The sequence below is a fragment of the Sturnira hondurensis genome, unplaced genomic scaffold (genome assembly GCF_014824575.4).
Source record: "Sturnira hondurensis isolate 20B ecotype Veracruz unplaced genomic scaffold, ASM1482457v3 Scaffold0004998, whole genome shotgun sequence".
Classification (NCBI taxonomy): Eukaryota; Metazoa; Chordata; class Mammalia; order Chiroptera; family Phyllostomidae; genus Sturnira; species Sturnira hondurensis.
Window position 1 is genome coordinate 7,889,011 of NW_028077629.1, and position 23,928 is coordinate 7,912,938.

The following is a 23,928-nucleotide window of genomic DNA, read 5'->3' on the forward strand; positions in this document are numbered from 1 at the left end:
CAAACAAGCAAGCAAAATATAACCAAAGACACTGAAATAGAGAACAGGCTGACAGTGACCAGAGGGGAGAGGGGAGGGAATTTCAGGGGAAATAAGGGAGGGATTTAGAGGAACCTATATAAAGGATACATGGACAACAACTGAGAAGGGTGGAAATGGGAGGGAGGGGGGAGCATGGGGGGTGGGATGGGATGGGAGTAATAGAGAGAAAACTGTACTTGAAAAATAATTAAATAAAAAAATTGGAGAAAAAAAAGTGAAAAGACAACCCACAGTATGGCAGAAAATATTTGCAGATCATGTTGCTGATACAGGGTTAATATCTAAAGCACATAAAGAACTCCTACAGCTCAAAGACAAAAGCCGAACAACCCAACTGAGAAAGGGCAAAGTACTTGAATAGACATTTCTCCAAAGAAGACATGGCCAATAAACACATGAAAGGATGCTCAGCATCACTAATTATTAGGGAAATGTAAATCAAAACCACAATGTGATATCACTTCATACCCACTGGGATGAATTTAAAAAAGAAACATTTTATTTATTTATTTTTAGAGAGAGGGGAAGGGAGGGAGAAAGAGAGGGAGAGAAACATCAATGTGTGGTTGCCTCTTGCGCACCCTCTACTGGATACCTGACCTGGCCCGCAACCCAGGCAGGTGTCCTGCATGGGCATGAAACCAGCCACCCTTTGGTTCATAGGCTACTGCTCAATCCACTGAGCCACATCAGCCAGGGCTAGGATGAATTTTTTTTTAAGGAAAATAACAAGTCTTGGCTTGGATATGAAGTACTAAAACTTTTGTGCTTTGCTAGTAGGAATTAAAAATGGTACAGCTGCTAATGCAAACAGCTTGACCATTCCTCAAACAATTAATAAACATGGAATTACCATATGATCCAGCATTTCTGCTTTTGGGTATACGCCAAAAGAATGGAAAACAAGCACTCAAGGAGAGATCTGCTCTCCTACTTTGTAGCAGCATTATTCACAATAGCCAAAAAATGGAAGTAAAATTTAAGCGTCCATGAATGGATGACTACCACAAAATAAAATACATGCATATAATGAAATATTATTATATTATTCCACCTTAAAATTTTTAAAAGATTTTACTTATTTTATTTTTAGACACAAGAGAAGGGATGGAGAAAAAGAGAGAAACATCAATGTGTGGTTGCCTCTTGTGCACCCCCAAATGGAGACCTGGCCTGCAACCCAGGCATGTGCCCTGACTGGGAATTGAACCGCAATTGTGTGGTTCACAGGCCGGCGCTCAATCCACTGAGCTACACCAGCCAGGGCTGTATCACCTTCTAATGGGAGAAGAGAGACGGTAAACAATAACCAAGTAATATAGTATGTTAGAAGGTGAGAAGGGCTGGAGAGAAAAATATAGTGAGGGAAGAAGTAATCAGAAAGGCTCAAACAGATTTTGCAACTTTATTTAAATAGAGTGGAGGAAAGCATTTGGGGAGAGGCAATGGAGGCAGAAGTGTGTTTAACGTGTTAGAGAAACACCTAGCAGGTCAGTGTAGATGGAGGAGTCATTCCTCTCCATGGTCTCCACACCCGGGCATTCTGGTTCTGTGCAGCATTGGCTTCGAATTTAAGGCATATGCCTCATGCTATAGGACAGAAACCCAACCTTTCACAGTGTCCCAACTGGCAGTATAATTGAGTCTTAAACAGGACAGTTCACTGTTCTGTCAAGCCAGCTGCTTCTGCATAAGGAGAGTATAGTGAGTGGATTTTGAAAGCATGAGCCCATTTTCAAACTTCCTTGGTCATAACACAGGCCCATGGTCAGAGCAGGGTTACATTGAATACCATGGCCATAGATGAACCATTCTCTAACTTCATGATAATCCCATTAGCAGAAGCTCTGCAGGCAGGGAAAGTAAGTATTTATCCAGAATATGTAGCAATCCCTGAGAGCAAAAAGAGCTGTTCTCTTTATGATGGGAGGAACCTACCGTAATTAACTACTACAAGGTAGCCGCCTGTTGCCCTGGACAGTGGTGCCATATCATGGCTTAGTATTGTCTTCTGCTGTTGGCAGATTGGGCATTCAGCACTAGATACAGCCAGACTGGCCTTGGGGAGGTGAGACCCATGCTATTGTTCACACTTCCTTCCATGCCCATGCTGTTATAATCACTTTGAATACGGACCCACTGAGCAAGCACTGGGATGCCTGAAGAAAGAGGCATCCTGGCATTCACAAAGTAGATCCTCTTGTTTATCTGCTGTTTGACAGGCCCCACCGTCATGGGTCCTCCCTGATGGGCATATACATGACACACAAATATTTTCACACTCTGTGCCACTGCAAGAGGCCCATACCCAGTGCATCTTGTTACCAATTTTTCAAATAATTCTTTCCGAGTCCCCAGTGAGCTGGCCAATCTAGTAACCGCTGCCCATAAATCATTATGGACATCTTAGGCCATGGAATAAACAGCCAGCTGCATCCATCAAAGTTCCATTCACAAGGAGGGTTTCCCTTCTGCATGGTCCTCTGCGGTCATGCTTGAGTGTAGTACAGTGGACATCCACGTGGGTCAGTGTAGCACCATTTGCAGATCCATCTGAGAACTAGACCTGTACTTTATTCTCCTCTGTGAACTGCTTATTGGGAATTCCCCAACCAGGCACAGGTACAGGTTGAGGAAAAGGTAGGAAAGTGTTAGGATAAGGTACTTGGTAGCTGGAGCCAGCTGGTCATACGGATGACTTGTACCTCCCAGACCTGCAGGGGCCTGCTCTCCTGTATACTGCTCCTATATTATGATGGGAAAGTTGCTGCATGTGTACCTCCAGGTTTGTAGTCCAGGGAACCACAAAATGGGAAGTCCAGGTTGCATAGTCACTCAGTGCCATGTGGTCATATATTCAGTCTCAAAAACTAGGGCTACAAGCTGCTTTTTAAGGGGAGACTATCGGTCATCAGAGAAGGATATGGTTTTCCCAACCCCCTGGAGGTCTGTGCCATGGGAATCCTCCCAAGGATCTTCTCCAGCCATACCATACACCGAGTCCCTCTCTGCAGCAGACCCTTCTAATACTGTTTGGTCTGCCAGGTCCCAGTGCCCAAGTAGCAGAGCAGCTCCCCTTGAAGCCTGGAGGCCTTTGTACCTGGTCCCACTAAAAAATGGTAGCTTTACAGATTATCAAATGAATGGGTTAGAGCAGCTGTTCAAAGGTCGCAGAGGTTACCTTCACATTTGAACGAGGCCCACCAAGTATCGTGTGTGTTTTTTTCCTTTGTGATGGGAGTACAAGGTACAGCAACTTGTGTCTCATTTTCAAAAGGCTGTTTTAACATGTGCCAGACGGCAAGGCCTACTAAATTTCGTAGGGTTTAACTCTCCCCCTTTTGCACCTCAATATGTAAATATGGTATTTTTGATGCTTGTTTTTTTTCCTGCTTACCAGATCTAATTGGCATAATGATGTTAATATACAGGATCAGCATGATGTCTTCTGGGATATCAAGATCAAGGTCCCTCTTAACTGTGTTATGATGATGGGAGAGAGAACACCAATATACATGTACACTGTTGTTTCTGCTATGTACGTGCAAATTGCATTCGACTTTCCTTATTCATCAGAAAGGAGGAGAAAGCATTTGATAGGTCAGTCGTTGACTACCAGCTACCAGATGCTGTATTGTTTCCACTCAAGATACCACATCTCGAACTGCTGCCAAGATCGACATTGCCACCTGGTTAAGATCACAATAACCTATTGCCGTACTTTTGTACCAGATAAGAAAGTTTGGAGAAATCAGTGGGGAGTTTGGAGAAATCACTGCCCCTATATCATCAGTCTCTATTGTCAGCATTAGTCCTTGCAGCTCCCTCAGGGACGTGGTATTACTTTCGGCTTCCTGACTGGGTAGAGGGGAAGGCGGGGTGGGAGGGCAGCTGCAGGGGACCCCATGTGATGCTTCCAACCATAACAGCTGTCACTCCCTGTGGGGACCCATTGGTAGACTCACTTAGGCTAAGACTCTCCCCTGGCTGCTGATCTCCATAAGTCATTCTTCCGAATTGTTTAACCTGGTGGCATTTTGTATTGCTGAGGGTTAGTGTAATTTCAGAGGTAGTATCTAATAATCCACAGAAGCATTGGATATCTTTTTTGCTCAAGTGTATAGTCACCCAGGAAATCGTTCTGGGGAAGTACTATTTAAAATGAATCCCTAGACCAGAAAGATTAGCAACACTTAGGAACTCATTAAACATGCAAATTCAGCCCTGGCCAGTGTGGCCCAGTTGGTTGGAGATCATCCTATAACTAAAAGGTTGTGGGTTCAATTCCTGGTTAGAGGACATATCTAGGTTGTGGGCTCAGTCTCCTGTCTGGCAGGGGTAGGATCCCCAGTCTAAGCATGGGAGACAGCCAATTAATGCTTCTCTCTCACATCAGTGTTTCTCTTTCTCTCCCTTCCTCTCTTTCTAAAAGCAACGAAAAAAATGTCCTTGGGTGAGGATAAAATGCAAATTTATAGGTATTACTCCAGTTATCCTAAACCAGGATCCTGGGAATAGGTCCCAAGAATTAGTGTTTTAATGAGGATCTCAGTGCATTAAAAGCTTGAGAAGCACTCTCTCAGATCAGTGGTTCTCAACCAGGAGTGATTTTGCCCCTCAGGGTTCCCAAACAGACAACAGGGCACCCAGTTAACTTTTAATTTCAGATAAGCAACACGTAATGTTTAGTACGAGTATGCCTCCATACAATCATTTGAATCTGAAACTCAACTTTATCTGTACTTTTATTGCATTTAATTCTGGTAATCTGCCTTCCCATGGAGGACTGGACAATGGTTTGGCCAACACTCTGGCTGTCACAGCTGGGGAAAGGGATGTGTGCGAGCGCTACTTGACATCTAGTGGGCAGAGACCAGATACGCTGCTAAACATCCTGCAATGTTCAGGACACTCTCCCACACCAAAGAAGCGCCCAGTCCAAAGTGTAAGCAGTGCCACGGTTAAGAAACACTGGCTTGAAGGAAGATTTATGGTACACACCTATGGCTCTGTTGCAAGATCTTTTCTCAAAAGTACTCAGATTTCCCCTCACAGGTGCTCTCAGTCTCTAAACTGACTCAGGTCTGGGTATTGGGTACAGGGCACACTTTGGCAACTTCAGTTAGGTTCTGCCTGGCAGACAGATTTTTTTCACCTACAAATGTCAGGCAGTATCTTAGTAAGCTGTCAATTTATGATTCCTTGGGACACTATTATCAATTAGTCATTGGCACAAAGCACAGCAGGTCAAAGCACTGATTCTGAGCTCCATCCCTCTGGCCCCCTTTGGCAGTTGTACTAGACCTGGCCTTTACCACGCCTGGTGCCATTAGTCCCACTGAGGTTAGGACATTCGTTTTCATTGCAGCCTCACTCACCAGTACCTCTGACCTACAGAGCTCTTCAAGGATGCTGGTACCTGCCTCACAAATGTATTTCTAGCGTCTTGGTGACCTTCCTGGAGAAGTCTGGTTAAGAGGTAGCTAAGTAGGTTGCTTGTGAGGGTCTATTTCTGTTTCTCCAAAACTTGTCTTTTTTTTTTTTAACTGCAGTATGCTAGGCAATTGCTGGCATTTCAACTTCATTAATACTATGCTATCATTGAGTGCTGATTTTTGTTAGCTAATCTTTTCAAACTGTTAGCACTATCCTCAGCGTTCAACCAACAAGTTACACTCCAAAATCTGGGGTTGTTTACCCAAGTCAATGTGTTCAGTTATTTTTTTCTTGTTTCTTGAGGTTGGCCTCTGTATTTCTGTGGTGTCAGTTGTCACTTCAACCTTTTCATGTCTGATTTTATTTATTTGGGCCCTCACTCTTTTTTTATTGAATCTGGTTAAAGGTTTATTAATTTTGTTTATCTTTTCAAAGTACCAGCCTTTGGTTTCATTGATCTTTTGTATTATTCTATTTTTACTCTATTTTGTTTATTTCTGCTCTGATCTTTTTAGTAAAGATCTGTTCTATTTTTACTCTATTTTGTTTATTTTTGCTCTGATCTTTTTATTAATTTGTTTGTTGTTCTTTTTCTAGTTCCTTTAGGTACATAGTTAGATTGTTTATTTGAGATTTTCCCACATCAGTGAATATGGCTTGATTATTATAGTTTATCTCCATTGGCTTGACACCCTTAGAATCTATACTCTCGGCTCCTCCCCAGGCTTCTGCAGACATCAGCGGGCAGCCCTGTAAACTCAGGGAATAGGCTTTCTCCTTATAGAGCAGACCAGAGCTTCCCCCTCTGGGGTGCTTCTCCTATTCTTGTTGCTGCATATAAACCTCTTCACAACTAGGAGTTTAAAACAGCAACTTGGTGTAGTGTCTCTTGTGGTTCTGATTGAGTGAATTTCAGAGAGAATGAGAGAGGGACTGGGGAAACCACTATAGAGAATTCTTTTGATGTTTTGCTGTGAAAGAGAGTGCAGCAATAGAGCCGTGGTTGGAAAATGAAAAGAAACGTTAAGATGAGAGAAATAAATAGCAACATGTCTTTGTGCTTTTGGGAATGATTCTGTAGAAAGGGGTAGATATGGATGTAGATATACTTATATAGATGCACAAGTACACAGTACATAAATATGTACCATATAGATAATACTATCTATATATCTGATGATATAGAAGAGAAAGGGGAAAGTTGTTCTCACTGAATGAGGAAAGAGGAGATGGGCTTTACAAAAGAGAGAAGACATTGCCCTTGGCCTCAGACTGGAGCAGGGGCAGTTCGTCTGGGCAGAATAATAGGAGGGAAGGCGGAGTGTGCTTGTAGGTGAGCACATATATTGCAGGGAACCTAGAAGTCTCTTCCACTTGCTTGAATTTTCTTAGTAAAATAGGGAATGAAGTTATCAGCTGAGAATGACTATGGGAGAGAGTACCGAGGAGAAAGAAATCACAACATGCTAAAAAAGGAAAATAGAAAAGTGAATGGTATAAGGAAATAGGGTAAGAGTTGTTGGGCACCATTGAGAAGTCCCAGCATTAACATCCTTGAGCATGAAATTTAAAATCAGACAAATCATCATTCTTACGTGTTTTTCTCTACCCACATTCAGCTGCAGAGATGTAGGCCTAGAGTGGGGGGGGGGGGACCGGAATTTAGCTAGAGTTTGCAGTTTTGCCAAGCAAGAGGCAATGCAAAAGATGAGTGAGGGAATTAAGGTTGTTTGCAAGGGTGTTACTACAATGGATGATGATTGAATTTTAGCTGGTATGGAGGCTAAAAAGAACAGTGTGGGATGAGGCATAGTAAAATACTAGTAAAATTAATGGACGATTGGTCCTTGTGGGGGCCAAAAGTTTAATAAAGTTGGGTTATTAGAAAGACCTAGGTGGAGAGATGAGATAGGGTAGTCAGGGAGTGAGATACATAATGTAAAATTGATAATGAGAATGCCTGTGTTGTGGCCGGGAAGTGCACAGCAAGGGCAGGGAGGGAAACAAAGCGTTAGAGAAGTTCAGGATAGTCAGAGGCCAGCATACTGGGAAAATCACCTATGTGTCTACTGAATGCACCAAGAAGTAAGACAGAAGCAGTGTTAGAGAGCATGACAGAGCACCAGATGTGGGAAGAGGGTCCTGGAGTCCAGTCAGCCACAACCATCATGAGCATTCAGTGATTAGTCTGAAGACATGAAATTCAAAGCTGAGGTCTTTGGGGGCAAGGGGTAGATGATCCATTTGGGGATGTTCATATTTTTGTGGTGGTTTCTCCTCTCAGAATAGCATATCAGAATGTGACTTTCACCAATGTAACCTCAAAAAACTTTTTCTGTAAAGACGTTTCATGCTTTAATCAAAAGAGGGCGCCAGAGCCTAGTCAAAGATTATTTGTATTTTCCTCTAAGGCTAGAACAACCATATTTACTTTTAAATTTTATTTATTTATTTTATTATATTTTTATTGATTATGCTATTTCGGTTGTCATGATTTTCTTCCTTTGTCCCCCCTGGACCCAGCATCCTCCACAGGCAATCCCCATACCATTGTTCATGCCCATGGGTCATGCCTATGTTCTTTGGGTACTTCATTTCCTATATTGTACTTTACATCTTGCCATATGTGATGCACACTTTTTTGCCCACATTTTTTAGGGAAAAACAAGGATGCACATTATACATGGGTAGTACTAATTCTGTATCCATATAAATCTTTCATTCTTTTCTTTATGCTTCTGTGTTAAAAGTGTAACTCTACAGAGCAATAATGATATCCATATGCGGAATAATTCCCTAGAATATCATCATTGGTTTTGTTTCTAAGTATAAATAAAAATTAAATTAAAAAATTAAAATAAAAGATTTTCTTTCCTGAAAGTTTGAGCCAAAAACATGGGTGTGCACTATACACGGGAGCACAGTATACATGGTAAAATATGGTATCTATTCATACTTCTTAATCCCTCACATCTTTATCCATTCCCCCGTGCCCCGCTCACATCTGGCAACCATCAAAACACTCTCTATATCCATGACTCTTTCTCTCTTCTTCTTGTTTGTTTAGTTTTTTTTCTTTTAGATTCAATTATTGATGGATTTGTATTTTTTGCCATTTAGTGGTTCATAGTTTTGACCTTCTTTTCTTAAATAAGTTTCTTAAGTTTGTTAAGTTTCTTAAATAACATTTCATACAATCATGGTTTGGGATGATGAGCTCCTTTAGTTTTTTCTTGTCTGGGAAGCTCTTTATCTGACCTTCTATTCTAAATGATAGCTTTGCTGAGTAGAATAGAATAATCTTGGCTTTAGGTCCCCACTTTTCATGCTGCCAATGCCAGGCCTGGGGCTCACTGAGGTTGGCTATTGCTTGTTTGTGAGGATTTAGGAAGTTTGAAGCATGAGTCAAGACCAGCCACTCACACGGAAAAGCAGCTTGGGTGGGCCCAAAAATTGGGTAGGGCAGTCTCTAGAGATCTCCAAAGGGAGTCAAACAGTGTTAGACAGGTTGAAGGAGTCTCAGATATGGCAGCAGCTTATTGGCTCTGTGGGGTGAGGCTTTAGAAAAGGGATGATAGCCTCTGTTTACTTTGATGCCAGACACTTTAGTTTTTCCCTGTATACCGCTGATGCCTTACAAGCTTCTACCCCTGTGCTGGAGCTCAAATGGAGTGAGTTTGAGTACGAGAGTGCATGTATGGATTCTTTAAGAGGAACTGCTTGGGGTTCCAACTTTCCTTCTACCTACTCAATCTCCACTGGTTTTTGCAGTCAGAAGTTGTGGGGGCTTATCTTCCTGGCACTGGAACCCCAGGTTTGGGAACCTGGTAGGGGGTTGGGAGACCTCATTCCCTAGATATCACTCCTGGATTTTTATCTACCATACGTTGGTGAGGGACCAGCTCATTCTGCATCCGTGCCCTTCCTATCAGTTTGGATGGATGTAGTTTCTTTAATTCCATAGTTGTCAAACTTTCACTTGACTCAATTTCTGATGTTCCTTAGTGATGGTTGTTCTATATTTTAGTTGTAATTTTGATGTGGTTGTGTAAAGAAGTGAGCAGTGTCTGCCAACACTGCCATTTTGACTGGAAGTCCCACCATGTTTACTTTTTAGAGATTTTATTTATTTATTTTTAGAGAGAGGGAAAGGGAAGGAAAAAAAGAGGGAGAGAAACATCAGTTGCCTCTTGTACAAGCCCTGATGAGGGACCCAACCCGCAACCTAGGCATATGCCCAGATCGGGATTGAACCCATGACCTTTTGCTTTGCAGGATGACACCTGACCAACTGAGCCACAGTGGTCATGGGCCATATTTACTTTTTAGAGTGAAAGTGGGCACACTTAATAATTACTTTGGGCAATCCATTTAAACTGGGACTTTCCTGTACAAATTGGGACATATGCTCACATTGTGCCCTACACAGTGTGAGTACAGTCAATTTATTCATGAGCTAGCTATATGCTGAAAGCTCTAATTCCCAAAAATCACTATAAACACTTTTGACATACAAATTAGGAAGAGAAAACTGACCAAGCTTGACTGTATCTTAAATAGAATATCAGGAAAGACTTTCTTCTCCAACCTACCTCCCTAATTACATTTATTGCCTATCCTGTTCACTCCCCCACCTCAACGCAATTGTAGTTTGACTATATCAGCTTGTGAGAGAACTTCTTTATTCCCCAAATTATCTTGGTCATTTGAAAGTATTCTGAAGTGTTCCCTAAATTCTACTAATTCTCTGTTTTTAAAAAAGTTTTATATTTATTTTCAGAAAGAGGAGATGGGAGGGAGAAAGAGAGGGAAGGAGCATCATTGGGTTGCTTCTTGTTTGTCCCCAGTGGGGATCCAGCCCATAGCGCAGGCATGTGCCTTGATAGGTGACCTTTCAGTTTGCAGGCTGGCATCCAATTCACTGAGCCCCACCAGCCAGGGCTCCACTAATTCTTTATTGTATATCTTTAATCTTTTATATTATATTATATTATATTGTAATTATTTCTTCTTTTGGACATGACTTACATGCTGAGGACAGGGCAGGGAGATGAAAAATAGATGTTGGATATGGCTCTTAAGTGTTCTGTCACATTCTCTTTCTTAATAAACCAAATTGTTCTCTCTTCTTAACAAACTCAGATAAATCAATTCTTGCTGATGCTACTCTTTAAAAATGTATTTATTTATCTCTAACTATTGGTAGCACAATTTTCTTCAAAAACCTTTATTAATGTATAGTTGGCACACAATATTATATTAATTTCAGGTAGCATACTCAGCCTTATGGGAATATTTCCACCATTCCTTTTGCTTTGAAGCTGCATCCTAAATCACTGAATTGAGTCTAAAAACTAAGTGGGAAGTTAAAGCTGCTGGAGAGAGCATTTCAAAATCAATTATGAATGGGTTTGCAATTTGTTATTGTCCCATTAACTAACACAAAAATGTTGGACTACTTACATTCTTATACTTAATCATATCTAATGAGATCAAGAGATATTACGTTACCAATTCACATACGATTTGCAATGTTCTAAACTGTCTGGCATGCCTATAAAGAAATTCTCTGGAGGGTGCTTAGGTTTTTAAAAATGACATGTCTTTTTAAAGATGTGTATAAAGAGGGGTCCACCAGTTAGGCACAAAACATAAGAAAACTTTTCAGTCCTATTAAAACTGTCAAAACTCATTGACAATTGTGGAAAATGGTGAATACCAAAGGAGATTTTTGTCTGCATATTTGTTTTGTCTTTAGTTTATCTTTTAGCAAGAAAAAACTCAATATACTGCTAATACCATATTCTCTTCAATTTAAAATTCATTATTATTTTACTATTATCTTATATACCAGCACAATCACTGCTAATTAAACTGAAAAATGCTTTCCTTACATTTAGAATTTTGTTTTCTACTTACTGAAAAGGCTCTATAACTCTAAGAGCTGTGTTAGAGATATGTTACTTCATGCATTCCTAAAAAGAAAAATAAAATTAATTGCTTAAGTTATTCCTAAAATTTCTTCTCCTTCATATATTACCTCTTGTGAATTACTTTTGACTCAGTCACAGATGTCTTCAGTCTTTCACATAATAGTGACCTCTGTGTCTTCAAGAGTACTGGGATATAGCCCTGGCTGGCGTAGCTCAGTGGATTGAGCGCAGGCCTCTGAACCACACGATCGTGGTTCGATTCCCAGTCAGGGCACATGCCTGGGTTGCAGGCCAGTTCCCAGCAGGGGACTCACAAGAAGCAACCATACACTGAAATTTCTCTCTTTCTTTCCTTCCCTTCCTCTCTTAAGATAAATAAATAAAATAAAATAAAAAGAGTACTGGGATATAGTGCCCTTTTAAAAAATCCCTGAAGGAACTGAAAGCCATTCTTGCTGAGCTCTTAAGCTGCTTTATAGAGCTGGCCCACACCACACGCTCAGGAACTTTACTAAATGTCTCCAATCACCTCCTTCTAGGAATTACGTGGTTCCTAGAGGTAAAGCATAGTCCACTATTGTTTCAGTGATTTCCATTCTCTCTCCTGATGCCCATTCTGTAAAGTTTTGATGCTAATGCTTTTTATGCTCAGGCCTAGTAAAATTACAATGTTGAAGGAAAAGCAAAAATTAATAAATAATGAATATACTGTTTATTAAAATATCTACATATTGGAAATAATTGTCATTAAATCTAGATTATCCAATTATTAAACATAGATGAATTAGATTTTTAATACACCTAACAATTTTTTAGAATAATTGATATGGAAAATTCTTCCAGATAACAAGTAGACAGCAAACACTGTATTTCAAAGCCCCTCAAAACAATAAAACTATCTTGTCTAAAGAAAAAAGGCTAGTAGACTATTTGAATAAAGAAACTGGATCAATAACTGATAAGCTTTCTTTTTTTAAATTTAATTCTTGTTCAAGTACAGTTTTCTGTCTTATATTCCCAGCCCTGCCCGCCCCCAGTGCTCCCCATCTCCCTCCCATTTCTGTCCCCCACCTTAGTTATTGTCCACGTTATTATACTTGTTCATGTGAGTCCTTCCCCTTTTCCCCTGTGATTCTCACCCCTCTCCCCTCTGGACCCTGCCAGCCTGTTCCGTATTTCTGATAAGCTTTCAAAACAGTAAACACCATGCCCAGAACTCCACTGGGAAATTCCACCTAACATTTAGGGGGAAAGTATACCATTTCTCTATGATCTCTTTCAGAAAACGAAAGGCAAGGAAATATACTTCCTAACTCCTAACTCATTCTATGAGACAAGCACTATCCTAATAGCAAGACCATTACAAAAACATTACAAGGAAACTAAAGGCCAATATCTTTCATGACATAGATACATATATTCTCAATGAAATATTAGCAAATTAAATATAACAATGTACAAAAAGAGTTATACACAATTTGGGAGTATACACCAAAAATTATATACCAAGTAGGATTTATATAGACACCCAAGGCAGGTTCAACATTTGACCTAAATTAAGGTAATCTATCAAATCAACAAGCTAAAGAAGAAAAATCATATAATTGCTACCAATACATGCACCAAAAGCGTTTGACAAACTTTAATACTCATTCATGATTAAAATCTCTCCTCAAACTAGGAACAGAGGAGAACATCCTCAGTTTAATGAAGAACGTATATGCAAAGCCTACAGCTGACATCGTATTTAAGGGTAAGACATTAGCTTTCTCAAGAAGACAAGGAGGAAGGCCCGGGGGGTCCCCTCTCATCACTGCTTTTCAACATTGTGCTGGTGACTGACACTACCTGACTTCAAGACTTACTATAAAGCTGCAATAATCAAGAAAGTGGGGTATCAGCCAAAGAATAGACAAATAGATTATGCAACAGAACAGAGAACCCAGGAAATATCCACCTAAATATAGTCAACTGATCTTTGACAAAGGAGCAAAGGCAAAACAACAGAGCAAAGACAGTTTTTAACAAGTGGTACCGGAACAAATGGACACTCACATACAAAAAAAATGAATCCACACACAGACCTCATACCTTCATAAAAATTAATTCAAAGGGATCATAGACCTAAATAGATAATACAAAACTATCACACCCCTAGAAGATAATGTAGTAGGAAACATAGATGACCTTGGGTATAAGTCACCTACACCTAATGATACAACATCAAAGGTATCACCCACCAAAAAAATAATTATTAAGCTGAGCTTTGTTAAAATGAAAATATTTGATCTGTGAAACACACCATCATGGGAATGAGGAGACAACCACAGACTGAAAGAAAACATTTGCAAAAGATATCTGATAACAGACAGTTAACCAAAATATACCAAGAACACTTAAACCTCATCAATAAGAGAACAGCCTGATTAAAAAATGGGCAAGAGTCCTGAACAGACCTTCATCAAAGAAGATATATTAATACATATAATAATACATATAATAAATAAGCATTTCATATGTCATTGTGGAATTACATACTAAAACAATGGATATCATTATACAGCTACTAGAAAGACCTTAATCCGGAAAACTGACAACATCAAATACTGGCCAGGGTACAGATTCTCTTTCATTCCTGGAGGAAAGCAAATTGGGACAGCCACTTTGGAAGACAGTTTGGCAATTTCTTTTCTTTCTTTAAACAAAAACATTATTTACTTATTTTTAGAGAGAGGGGAAAGGAGGGAGAAAGAGAGAGAGAGAAACATCAATGTGTGGTTGCCTCTCACTCACCCCCGGCTGAGGACCTGGACTGCAACCCAGGCATGTGCTCTGACTGTGAATGGAACAGGCAACCCTTTGGTTCACAGGCCAACACTCAATCTGCGGAGCCATACCGGCTAGGGCAGTTTCTTACAAAATGAAACATACTCTTACACAGATCCATCAGTCACATTCCTTGATATTTACCTAAATAAGCTGAAAAGTTGTCCTCACAAACTCCTCAACATAGATGTTTGAAGCAGCTTTATTCAGAATTGCCCTAATGGAAACAACCAAGATATCGTCCGGTAGGTGAATGGATTAACTACGGTACACCCGGAAAATGGCATACTGTCCAGTGCTAAAAAGAAATGAGCTATCAAATGATGAAAGGCACGGAAGAAACTTATATGCATATCATTAAATGCAAAAGTCAATCTGGAAAGCCTACATACTGCATGATTCCAGCTATATGACATCGATGAAAAGACAAACTATGCAGACAGGAAAATGATTGGTGGTTGCCATTGGATTTTTAGAGCAGGAAAAGCATTTTGTATGATATCACAATGATGGATAATGTATCACTATGCATTTGTCCAAATCCATAGACTGCACACTAAGAGTGAATACTAATATAATGTACAAACTTTGGATGACTGTGATGGTTGATGGAGGCTCATCAGTTGATCAACGAGTTACCACTCTTGTGGGTTGTGCTGGTAGAAGAGGAGTGTGTATTTGCTAGGGGGAGTAGAGGATACAGGAGAAATCTCTATACCTTCTACACGGTTTTGTTCAGAACATAAAACTACTCAAAAAAATAGGGGGAAAATGACTTCCCAAGTTGTAACCACAACTTGTGCTTTTATAGATAAAAGCATAAGCAATGAATATGTGATATCATTTTTGTACCTACAAAAATGTGTAGTCCTAAAAGATAGCAGAAATATGAAAGAATAAAGACTCCATTATATTCAAAAGGCTTTCACTTTAGACCAACATGACAATTGCACTAAGTTCTCCCCTCATAATTAAAAAACAAAGCAGTATCCTATCAATGCTTAATCGAGAATAAATTGCAGAGGTCAGTTGGCACTCAGAAGAATTAGCTACTATGTAACATAAATGCAAGAATATCACAACAACTCATCTTGGAGTTACCTATCCAGCACAAATCAGGGTCAGGGCAAGAAATCACTTCCTGCAAAAATCCCGTTTCCAGATCGTGCTACGTCAAATGCTGGGATATCTGCCAACAGTGCTAGTGTGACATTTAGTTTCTTTTGTATTAGAGCATCTTCCTACTCTAGGAAGAGTTGAGATTAATCACAGAAATGTTTAAGATAAATCCATGTTACTGTTCTTGTATTAAAGAATTTCCTCCTATTTGGTATTTTATGTATTCATATTATTGAATAGAATTTGGCCTATTAGTATATAAGAACACTTTTATCGGTCCAATTGCAAATGTGTAATCAAATAATTTAGGTTTTTGATTTAAAGTTGAAATCTTACTAAGTTTGTAGAAAATGATGGATTTTTTTAAATATATTTTATTGATTATACCATTACAGTTGTTCTATTCCCCCCCTTCAATCCCTTCCACCCACACCCTCCCTCCCCCACCATTCTGCCCCCCTTAGTTTATAACCACGTGTCTCAAGTTCTTTAGATTCTATATTTCCCCCACTATTCTCACCCTCCCCCCTATCTATTTTCTACCTACCATCTATGCTATTTTCTGTGCCTTCTCCCCCCTTCTCCCCCTCCCACCCCCCTGTTTCTAACCCTCCATGTGTTCTTCATTTCTATGGTTCCACTCCTGATCTAGCTGTCCTCTTGGTTTGCTTTTGTTTTAGGTGTGGTTGTTAATAACTGTGTGTTTGCTGTCCTTTCACTGTTCATATTTTTCATCTTCTTTTTCTTATATAAGTCCCTTTAGCATTTCATATAATAAGGGCTTGGTGATGATGAACTCCTTGAACTTGACCTTATCTGAGAAGCACTTTATCTGTCCTTCCATTCTAAATGAAAGTTTTGCTGGATAAAGCAATCTTGGCTGTAGGTCTTTGGATTTCATGACTTGGAATACTTCTTTCCAGCCCCTTCTTGCCTGTAAGGTCTCTTTTGAGAAATCCGCTGACAGTCTGATGGGTACTCCTTTGTAGGTGACTGTCCCCTTATCCCTTGATGCTTCTAGGATTCTCTCCTTCATTTTGGTCTTGGCTAATGTAATTATGATGTGCCTTGGTGTGTTCCTTCTTGGGTCCAACTTCTTTGGCACTCTCTGAGCTTCCTGGATTTCCTGGAAGTCTATTTCCTTTGCCAGACTGGGGAAGTTCTCCTTTATTATTTGTTCAAATATGTTTTCCACTCGTGGCTGTTTCTTTCCCCCTTCTGGTACCCCTATAATTCGGATGTTGGAACGTTTAAAGATGTCCTGGAGGTTCCTAAGCCTCTCCTCATTTTTTTGAATTCTCATTTCTTCATTCCTTTCTGGTGGGATGTTTTGTTCTTCCTTCTGGTCCATTCCATTGATTTGAGTCCCCGTTTCCTTTCCATCACTATTGGTTTCCTGTGCATCTCCCTTCATTTCAATTAGTTTAGCCATATATTCCTCTAATTTGTGACTTTGTTCCTCTAATTTGTGACTATAATCTACCAGTTCTGTGAGCATCCTGATAAATAGTGTCCTGAATTGTGCTTCTGAGAGGCTGGCAATTTCTTGGTCGCTGAGAGTTATTGGCTCTTGGACTTTGAGTTCTTCTTGTGCCATCTTTCGGGTTGTTCTTGCCTGTTCCATAGCAGGATCAGAGCCCTAAAATGTTCACTAGAACAGGGCAACTAAGTCGCTGGGTTGTGATGTTGTATGTGGGGGCGGGGTCAAAGAGGGACTCTGGCGTCCTGTCTGCCGCCTGCCGCCACGGCCCTCCCTCACCGGTGCTGCAGTTACTGCCGTCACCTGGCCCACGCATTTCGTCCCACTGCACGCGAGTGTGCCACCGCTGTCAGCCCTCGCCCCCTGGGGCCTGAGTGGTCTGTCTCACTGTGCGCGAATATGCGCCCGAGGTCTGCCCCGCACCCCAGCTGGTTCTCATCTGCCTGCGCGCCTGGGTCGGGGGCCCTGTCCTGCCCGACCCTGCTCGCTGCTGGCTCCGCCCCTCTTACCATCCCCGTTGAATGGTTAGATGTAGTCGGACTTCCGTATAATTCAATTTTCTGTCCTTTGGTTGTGTCTTTGTTTCTCCAAACCTTTGTTTTATTCGAACTTGGTTGTGGGAGAAGGCACAGTGTTTCCACCTATGTCTCCATCTTGGCAGAAGTCTCAATGATGGAATATTTAAAATAACTAAGGTTAGCCATATTAATGATTTTAATTATTTGCTTTATATGGGTCATTTAGCACTTGGTAAACTTTCACTTGTTAAATTAGAAAATGGGAGTACCTTAGTGTGTCGAAAAGAGTTAACGCAGCAAGTCGGAGACTGCTATTCTTAGAAAGACCTGCTCCCGAGGGTAGTCCTTGGCTGCCATCTGGCATCTGGGTCATGGCTGTTACACCCAACAGTTCATTGATAAGAGTGCTCCAATTTGCTTAGACTGTTTGTGAAAACAATATTGTTTATACTGAATGTCTGCCCACCTTTTGGGAGTCTGAAATTTTGATATGTTCTAGGCAGAATGTGTCTACATACCCAGCCTCCAATAAAAAACTCGGGCTCTAAGTTTCTAGCCAGCTTGTGATTGAATTTTCATTGCTGAGAGAAGTGTGCTCTGCGTGACCCCTGGTAGGGTGGAGGGAGGGGAGGGAAGGGACATAAGGGAACTGCAGACGGAGGCTCTGGGCTCTGCCTGTGTCTTTCCTTTATTCTCCAGCCATGTGTCCTCACTGCATCGCCATAAATCTTAGCGCCGAGTTCTGTAAATCCTTCTATAAATGTGGAATTCTCCCATGAATCTCTGAACGTGGGGGTGGTCTAGAGGGACCCCCGACACACTAAGGAAAAGTTATTATTTTTCTTCCAAGTACAGTTTAAAGTGGGAGTGTTAAATTGTCTGAGTTTAAAGATTAGACCAAACATTGTTGAAAGATCTCTAAGAAGGAAATAATAAAATTTGCTAGATTTACAAATAGAGCAATAGCATTTGCAAACTGAACTTATAGGTTTAGGGAAAGGTAGAGACTTGAATTTGTAACTTTATTCACCAAATATTAATTTTTAAAACCCAAGTAAACTTTTTTTAAATAGGAGAAAATCAAATTTTAATGTGTACATACGGGGAATTCACATAAGCATGAAACTTCCCCAAGTAAACTTTTGAATAGAATTTTAGCCCACAAAAGCACCCCTGGAAAGGATCAAGAAAACCTAATTTCAATGTGTAGATTGCATGTTCTCCTGGTCTCAGAGGCAGAAGAGCACTTGTTCAAACCACTGACAGCTCCACATCACTAAGATTTTGGTTTAAAAGAAGTAGCCTGGAATCCAGCTCTGTCTGTAGTACTTGGTGGTAAGCCATATTACAGAGTCTTCTTCTGATAGTAATATTAAAATGAGTTTTTTAAAACCATACCAGTAGGCAGGGAGTTCAGTCGAACTCATGTAATAGTCATTCTACAGAGTTAAAGACCTAGAAAATGTACATTAAAATTAGCCTTTAATATTCTTTAATGCCTTTGACAGATTTCTCCCTTGGATGAAGAGTGTGGCAGTGTCTCTAGTAACCAAGTTGTTATGAATCGACAAAATACTGCTGTGAGATCCACAGTATAAGGAGAAAACAGTGACTTCTCCCCACACCCAGCATAGTAAACCCAGTGTATGCAGGGTGTGACATAAGTAGGTTTACAGTTGTGAGTACACAAAACAAAGAGTTTATTCTTGTGTCATTATTTATTAATCATTGTACTGTTTTCCACATGAACAACTGTAATCTATTTATGCTCTGGCTTTTGTTTGTTGATTGAATGGAGGAGCTAATGATTTCTTTGAGGGAATAAGATGTAAACACCTCAAAGTTAAGTGATAGAACAAGACAGTGGCTTTGGAGACATATAAGAGACAGTAAGTTATTAAGATGCCAAATGAATGGAAATGAGAATGTGTTAAGAGCTCAAAGTAGGAGCAGACTGTTGTAGGCTAGAGTGGTCATGGAATACTTTATGGAGAAGGTTGGTCTTAAAAAAATCTTGGCCTTAAAATATCTTGGATTTGAAGGTGTGAGAGTGGAGAAAGGCCTGAAAAACAAGCATATGAGCAAAGGGACAGAAGTAAGGAAATAAGAGGTAAGATGAGGAGATGCACATTGACCCTCTAGCATTGCTCATGGCTATCTTGCAAAAGAAGAGTGGGACGAGGTCTCCCCAGACAGGGCTGTGGTTGCTGTGGTTCTCAGCCTCAGAAGTCTGGAGCTGATTCTTTCAGTAGGGAGATGGACATACGGTGTTTTGAAAGGCAATGAAGGTTTTAGAATAAATAAAGATTATGCTGGGAACAAAATTCAGGGTGGTTTAGGTTGGATTAGAGGAGTGTGTTAGCAGAGAATAGCTAGAAAACAATCCAGAAATAATTAATAAAGGGCTAAGCTAAGATAAGGTCAGAGGGAATGGAGATTCTTAAACATTGTAAAGAAAGCAGTGATTAGACTGGTGACCACACACAAAGGGAAGATGAGAGTATCTTTTATGAAAGGGAAAGAAGAAGGTGACAGTTCAGAATGAAGTATGTATCTGTGAGTTGTTTGTATTATATTTGCAAGGTTATTCTTTTTTACCCCAAGTGATTTGTATCAGTGTGTATACTGGAAGGTAGTATGAAAAGAGAAGTTTAGACCCTGACTGTTGCAAAACAGAAAAGAACTTTTGTAACTCAAAATGTAATTGGAACACATACCCTAGGGGTTTAATGCTTACATAATTTTTAGAATCCTGGCTTTACCATAGAAACCTCATACCTAGAGGGGTAATGTGCATAGTGATGAACTGGAATGTTGAAATCTCCTGGGGTCTTTGAAAAACTTTTCAAGCATTTCATTAAAGAAGAGCCCAAGACACAAACAGCTTTGATGGCTGTGCTTTAGGAAAGAGGACAAACTGTAAGGTTTTCTGCTACTAGAAATCGAAGGAAACAGAACTACAGGAGTTTTTTTTTTGGATGTTTCCTGATGTGTCCCTGTTAGTAGCCATGCGTCATGAAAGGATAACAGCTTGGCCAAGAAGGAAGCAGCTTGGAGAAAGTAAAGCCAAAATGAAGAATTGGCAGCACTCTTAAGTGGCTTTGTAGCATTGTTCAGGTCAACCTGACCTTCCTGTTCTGTGGGATTCACAAACAGATTTTGTATTTAACTGATAAAAATCGAGGCAGCTTAGGTCCCAGATTTCAAGTCTGTTTCCATGCAGAATCCATGACTCTAATTATAAAACAAATACTCCTATACATGTCCTAATCCCCACAGCCAATGCCTCCAAAATAATGTACTTAATCCTTCTCTGATGGAGAGAATAACCAATTCCCTTTCACTAAAAGTAGCCAATGTCCTTTATTCCTTTAAAGCACTGTCAACTGTGCCCCTTTATTATAGGAAATGTCAGGGCGACTTTTCCCACAAGTCCACCCATCCACCATGGATGAAAGTGAACACTAACAAGACATGATCTGCTTGGAGAGGAGAGGTGGCCAGTTTCTCCGAGGAAAAAGGCCTGGAGGTAGTCAGTTTCTCAGAAGAAAAAGGCCTCGAGCCCCTTCCTCCAGGGGTTTTTATTAGGTTGTAATACACAGGAATACAAGGCAGCAAGAATCAAACAGTAGATAACATTTCAAAGAAATCTAAGGGTTTAGTCTGAGTCAGTGTCAGTCAGGAAGGGGGTTTTGCAGAAATTTTAGGGTTTCCTGCTCAGACCCTTAACATATGGATGAAGACACTCTTAGCAAAGCAGGTTTCACAGGATTTTTTAGGAATTCTTTATGATGCCAGATTTTCCCCCCAGGGATCTGCTCTGGCAGGGCAAGGAGCTGCACCCCTCCCCATCAGGTATTCAGGTTTAAGTAGATTAGAGCCAGGAAGCGCTTCTCCCAGAGGACATGGGGACTTGGGCTGTGTCACATAGCTGGGGGCTAGGGCCCATTGCTCGCTCTTTGTTGCAGTCCCCCGAGTCCTTCCATGATGGCCTCCAAAATGATCATGTCTGGCTTAGGTTGCCCCTCGCTATGAGGAGTCTTACCTATCTCTGACTTCTGACCATGCTTTGGGGGCAGGGAGGAAACTAAGGCAGCATTTGCTACCAGAGACAAGCTTTTGTCTCCTGTGGCTTGCATTCCAGAGATCCCTCACTCATCCTTAGCCATGGTGGGTAGTTACAATTCCTGAAACCAGGCAGAGCGGTCCCCAATAAGGCAACAGAAAAATAAATAAAATGGAGCTTTCTTGCTCTGTCAAGTAAGGCCAATTGATCCAGAACCTAAATTGTACTGAAGATGTGCAAAACTTTTACATACACGTGAGCCCATGTGACAACCGAGGGTGAGCCACCTTATGCCCATGCTGTTGGCTTTTGAACATTATAGCAAAGTCCTTGCCTGTGTCTAAATGGTACCCTAAGCAAGTGTAGTCAATATGTTTTTGTAGCAGGGGACGGACTTACTTGCATTCTTTCTAGGTGGGGCGTACTGGCTCTTTTAGAAAAAGTAAAATCCTTTCCTGCTCTGAGAGAAGAAAACTAGAGAAGCAGATAAGAGGAAAGGAAAGATTTGCAAAGTGCTTATAAGGGAATAATTATATGCAGATGATTACCTTTCTTTTCAGGTTTTTAACTGAAACACCTTTGGTCCAGTTGCTGCTTCAAGACTTTCTGGAACAAAAATAGAGAAAAGCTATCTCAGGTTAATCTGTAAAAATTAACCTTGTGCAAACTTCCTATTTTGACACCATCAGTAACAGTCAGTTGCCCACTTTCTTTCTCTAGTTTAAAGAAAAACTAGTTTCTTAGGTGTAGCTCTCAAGTTATTTTGGAGCTCAAATATTGGAACATTCTAATTAAACTACTTTGGCAAAGTAGTCCTACAACTTACTAACAACAACTTTCTTTGGAAACTAGCCATAGGTGGTACTTAGCTGAAGCCCTGGATCATTGAATTCATTTGTTAGAATCCAATTAACAGTCATTAACAGTTTACAAAATCGGAAAGAACAGGTGATACTTCCTTACTCTGGTCTTTCCCTCAGTTCTTTTAAGGCAATATAGTAAGAAGCTAGGAAAATTCCTTGGTGAGTGGAGTGGGCAAACTGAGCCAGATAGCTAAACAAACTAGCCAAGCAATTTACAGCTAGATCCGGAAAGCCATCAAGGCCCAGGGCAGAAGGCCCCAGGTGCTTATTAACAGGCAAAACTGGTGCTGGACTGCCCCCCCCCCCCCNCCCCCCCCCCCCCCCCCCCCCGCAGGGTGGCCTTTCCTCCGTTGGTGTATAGACTGCCAGTTTAGACTGCCTGACCTTTCCTCCCTGGAGATAACATCTAGGCTTCTCTTCTCTTTCAGCTCCAGGCCCAGAAAAGTAGCAAAACCAGGCTGGTGATGCCAGGACCAGCTGCAATAACAAATGACTCTCTGCCCTGGTGCTGACCAATCAGTGGAGACCAGACCCTAAAAGAACACACCTGGGAAAGCTGATGAATATTCTATTGAGATTCTCCCTTAAGATCACCCCTAAACTCCCAGTCTTTAAAAACCCTCAAAACAAAGGGCCTGACCAGTGCTCTCCTTCCTGGGGCCATGCTTGTGCCTTTCCCATCCCCCTCTTCCGCCAGAGGCAGGCATCTCCTAAACTCCAAGAGTCCCCATGAGACTTGCAACCATGAGGAGAGCAAGGGGCAGTGGCAGTTTGTCCTAGCCTAACCACCTTTTTTCTGACTCTCCAGGGAGCTGATAGCAGCCCCACCCTGGCTCACCTCTTTCCCATAATGATTCTAGAGAGACAAAGCAGCCCTATCTAGTTTCTCTCCAGTTGCTCCTTCTATCCTAAGCCCTTCCTTGTTTCCCTGTGCCCAGCTTTAATAAACGTACTCTCAGAATCACCTGGACTCATGCTGTGAAATCTTTCCTGCATGATAGCAAGAACCCTTACACAGCTCACCAGCCTGAGGCAGACTGGCTCAGCACCCGGTCCCTGTCTGGTAACATTTTCATCTCTTTACTTCCTCCGTTTCTTCCCCTATTCTGTTCTCATCTCTCCAGTTCCTAAATAATCTGCAATACAATTTTTTGAACCACCCTTAGTATTTTCATTGATTATACTAACCTAAAAGTTTTAAAAAGTCAGAAGGAGAGGCAATGAATGTTAAATTAAGATCACAGAATAGCTATTCAGTAAGCAGTGATTCAGATATCGGTCCCAAGTGTCCTGATAATGGCGTGAAGGCAAGGGGTTTTTATAAGAAAGGGAAAGGAATTACATGAGTAAAAGGAAGGAATTTCTATTGGGCGCTAATAAACTAAGGACGCCAGTTCTAAAGAATGTCTTTTACTTTTAGTCCTGTGGTAGTCAGGATGTCTGCTTTCCTGTTAGCTTTACAAAGAGCTGTTTGAAACACAGTGTTCCTCTGGCCGAGTCCAAAAGTTCTTTTGACTAGTTCAAACAATCCAAAATTTCAAGGAGCAAGACATGCCAGGCATTTCCCCCAGAATGGCTGCCCCACCTCTATTTTAAAATGCCTTCATTTACGCCAACTTGTCATAGTTACAAATGGAATCTCACT

The 23,928-nt window shown here is 40.9% G+C and overlaps 1 protein-coding gene and 1 long non-coding RNA gene across 3 annotated transcripts in view; one reads left to right on the forward strand and one right to left on the reverse strand.

The window, feature by feature from the left end:
• Nucleotides 1–23,928, reverse strand: part of LOC118987067 (uncharacterized) — a 54,397-nt gene that overhangs the window by 21,802 nt on the left and 8,667 nt on the right. The window contains exon 2 of the long non-coding RNA XR_005066507.1: nucleotides 21,969–22,026. This is a non-coding gene — a long non-coding RNA (uncharacterized LOC118987067). The remainder of the gene's footprint in view (nucleotides 1–21,968; nucleotides 22,027–23,928) is intronic.
• The window catches only part of LOC118987065 (ATP binding cassette subfamily G member 2 (JR blood group)), a 278,084-nt gene that overhangs the window by 6,358 nt on the left and 247,798 nt on the right, over nucleotides 1–23,928 (forward strand). The gene's annotated exons all lie outside the window — the stretch shown is intronic.